The 4217-nt window shown below is 35.1% G+C and overlaps 1 pseudogene; it reads right to left on the bottom strand.

Annotated features, from left to right (window-relative positions):
- Positions 1-851: 851 nt before the first annotated feature.
- LOC145621350 (pentatricopeptide repeat-containing protein At3g49710 pseudogene) lies at positions 852-3129 on the bottom strand (annotated as a pseudogene).
- Positions 3130-4217: the final 1088 nt, after the last annotated feature.

Raw genomic sequence — 4217 nt, 5'->3', positions numbered from 1 at the left:
ACTTGCTAGAAATATGAGAATTAACTCATCTCCAAGTACAACACACAGAAGTTCCCGTTAGCTTTTTGCTCCCCAATCTCCATATATCTGTCAACACAAAACTACGTCAAGAATGTTTGCCACACCGCAAAAATAACTGAATACGAAGATAGCAGGAATCTTTCTTATCAATTCTCGAGGGCTAATCCTCAAAAACCTATATGTCATGACTTCATTCATCAAGTATTCTACTTATGATTATCTTTTAACAAAATTAATGTTCACATAATCAGCTAATTTATAGGAGGCTATGGGTCATTGAAGAGTTGCCAACTGGAAGTAAAATAAGAAGAATTTGGTTATAAAGCACTGAAATTCTCAGTACAACCTCGGACCATGTTAGCATATAAAAGTAGAGCAAACTGACAGAAACGAAGTCTTGAATTGCATGACAGTGCTCATTATAATTAATCCCACTTGAATTGATGTTGGTCAGCCAAGGAAACTCACACTCCAAAGGCTAGGAAGATGGACAACAAGAAAAAAGAAAATGCAAGCCGAGGCAAGCTAAAAACATATTTATATTTTTCTTTTTTGAATGTCTGCAAGAAAGGGTCTGCATTTCAACTTAAATGAAACAGAGTTAAAGCTTGTGTCCCCTATATGTGTCAAAACTATCTGCTTATGTAAAATTTCAAATAAATTATGTTACTGGTTAACAATCTTTACCTTAAATCAGTAACCGGCAGTCCGGCACAATATCAGCCAATATGAGAAGATTCTCCTTATAATCCAATATTAATGTTGCTGTAGAAATTTCAAATTAAGTGCCACCATACTAAACAACAAGAAGGTAACAATATTGGCAAGTGCTACCAGTAATCCTTGCATGTGCACTTTCCATCCTTGAAGCAATGAAATCTTCGGGTATCTCTGACAGTTATCTCCCTTCCGGTGACTGCAGAAATAAGCTTAATAGCATTATGACAATCACCGCATATTCTTAGGTTCTTTCCTACAAGTACAGGATCTCCGTCTTTAGTTGACAGAAGCCCAAATGCAACTGCTAGTTTTTCGCTGTGATGAAACAACATCCTCTCCTTTTCTGCATCTCCTGCCCCATCATCCTTCACCAATGCCCATCGTAGATCTGGCACATAACCAGCATGCTTTATCTTTAATAGTATCTCCTCTAAGTAATCATATATTTCTCTTATCATAGGGTGTGAAGCATCTTCAGCAACAAAAGTGTGAATCTTTTTATCTATTTCAATCCAACTACAACCTGGTTTCTTTCTAAGATTTTTATCTCGCATAAGCTTCCTGACCTTTGCATAATCCTCCCATCTTTCAGCATCAGCATACATGTTTGCTAGCATGACATATGGAGTAGAATTTGAAGGATCCATCAGAAGGTATTGATTGGCTGCCTTAATAGCTAAGTTGATGTTGCCATATTTTCTGGAGGCCCCAAGCAAAGCTGCCCAGCCAATAGAACCTGGGTTATACGGCATTGACTCAATCAGCTGCTCAGCTTCACATAGTTTCCCAGCCCGACCCAGCATGTCAATCATGCAAGAGTAATGCTCTGCTTCAGGAACAATCCCATATTTCTCCTTCATCATGTCAAAATATTTCTGGCCTTCCTCCACTTTCCCTGTGTGTGCACATGCTGAAAGAACAGATATGAAGGTTATATTCGTGGGTGTATAATCAGTTTCAAGCATCCAAATGAAAAGCTGCAATGCATCGCTTCCAAACCCATGCTGAGCATAACCATCAATTATGGTGTTTATAGAGACAACATTATGCTCTGGCATCTTATCAAACAATCGCCTTGCATCATGTAGATTTCCACATTTCGCATACATTGCTACCAAAGCATTGTTTACAGCTATTCGATTTGATGGTATGTCAGACTTCAAAGCTAATGAGTGAATCTGTTTTCCATGTGAAGGGGAACGCGAGGTTGAGCATGCGCTAATGACACAAACAAAGCTGCAATCATCTGGGTGATGACCAATTCGCAGCATGTCTCTAAAACACGCAACAGCCTCTTCAGATAATTCATCAAACTGAGAATATCCAGAGATAATAGTGTTCCACAGAACCAAATCAGGCTCTGGGATTTCCTCAAATATTCTCCTGCATTCTGACGTACTTCCCCCACATTTAGAATACAAGTCAATCAGCCCACTCCCAACATGTGGGTTCGAACAAAAACCCATTTTGATCAGCTGAGCATGAAACTGAAGACCACCAAACTGATCCTCTAAGCTCGTAAATGCAGTCAGTACACTAGCTAAAGTATACATATCAACATACATATTCCTCTTCACCATCTCCTGAAACATCTCAAGAGCTTTCTTTCCTTCCTTATGCTGTCCATACGCAACGATCATAGCATTCCACGAAACCTCGTCTTCCCTCCCACTCATCTCACAAAACACCCTCTTAGCCTCCTCCAAAAACCCATTTTTACTATAACAACTAACAAGAGAATTATTAACAGACGCATAAAAAACATCATACCCTCCTTTAACAACCAAACAATGCAACCCTCTAATCAATAAAAGATCATTACACGAAGCCGAAATCATGGAAGATAAACTAAACCCATCCATATCAACACCCATTTCCCTAATCTTATCAAAAAGTCTAAATGCAGACCATGTATCCCCTCGTTCAGCATAGGCAGCAATAAGGGTGTTAAAAGACACAATATCTGGTTCAGGAATTTCGTCGAACAGTTGGTGGGCAATCCGAGTTTGACCCTCTTTAACATATGCAGCAATAATGGCATTGTAGGAGAAGACATTTGGGTATGGTGTTGCGTCGAAAACGTTGCGCGCTGCAGAAATGCGTCGGCATTTTGAGTAAAGAATGATCAAGTGATTGGAAAGATAGATTGAAGGTGGGATTATAGATTTTATGTAAAGGGTATGAAGAGATTTGCCTGTTAATAGATTTCTTTGAGCAATGCATGATTTCAGAAGTTGGCAAAAGTTGTAGAGATTATTCCATGAACTTTGGTTCATCTAGAATTGAATTTTGATTGATTTTGATTATAATAATAGTGATAGTTAAGGTCCAAGTTTTTTAAAACCAAGCTTGAGAAGACTAGCATGTGTACGTTTTGAAATTGAGTTGCTTTTGTAAACTCTCAAAGTCAACAAACATTGACTCATTGAGTTATCAAGATTACAAAGTGTTAGACTTTTTTTTTTTTTTTTTTTTTTTTTTGAGGGAAAGTGTTAGACTGTTAGACATGATCACGAGACGGGTTAATAAAGTTGGTCGGTTTTAGGGTTTCAAGCCAAATACATTCGAGCTGAGCGTAAGTTCGGGCCATAATTTTATGTTTAAAGTTTAAACATGTTATTTTATGTCAAAAAAAGCACGATTTTCAATTTATTTTAGTTTGATTAAAAAAATAACTATACAAATAATTGAACATAATTATCAAATTAAAGAAGTAGAAAGTACAAATTAGCAATTCGGGGCACACACTAGTTTACTAAAAAGATGGAAAAGTTCATATAAGTTGATAGTTCTAGCTTGTATAGTAATATTTTCATTCGATGGATTGATATATTGAGTGTATAATTTTGTGCCATTAGAAAAAATAACGTTTAAAGTAATTTAGTGGTTGTGACTCAAAAATTTTAGATTAATACTTTTTATAATGGTTAGGTAAGATTTTTTGGAAAAATTGAGCTAAAAATAAAAGGTATAAAGAATATTGCATGATTTAACTGACATTTCTTAAATTAATACAAATTTTCATATCTTTGTTAAATCTAAAATTGCATAATTTATTTATTTCACTTTCTCGAAGGTATATAGACAATATAGTCATCATCTCGATTTAAAATAAAATATAGACATAATAGTATATAACCCAACTACTACTTGTTTGTTATCAAAAGTGAGTCAACTATAAAGTTAAGTATAATATTACTTACTATTAAGTATTACTTGTTAAAAAAATTGCATAATTTATATTAATTGACCTTTCTTATCTTTGTTAAGTCTTTTTTTTTTGAAGGGTACCTTTGTTAAGTCTAAGATTGTTTTTTTTAAGGGTAAATTCGTTAAATCAAAGATTGTTTTTTAAAGGGAAGATTGCATAATTATATATCATCGTAATATATATGTTAGGACAATCATGGTATATTTAGTAATACTTGGTGATTATTGTTGTTTCCTTAATTTTAGGAGATAATAAATTGATGGTG

Source organism: Chenopodium album, chromosome 27, assembly GCF_948465745.1.
Source record: "Chenopodium album chromosome 27, dcCheAlbu1.1, whole genome shotgun sequence".
In the NCBI taxonomy this organism is placed as follows: domain Eukaryota; kingdom Viridiplantae; phylum Streptophyta; class Magnoliopsida; order Caryophyllales; family Amaranthaceae; genus Chenopodium; species Chenopodium album.
Note: the sequence above shows the minus strand (reverse complement) of the source record. Positions and strands in the feature narration are given on the sequence as shown.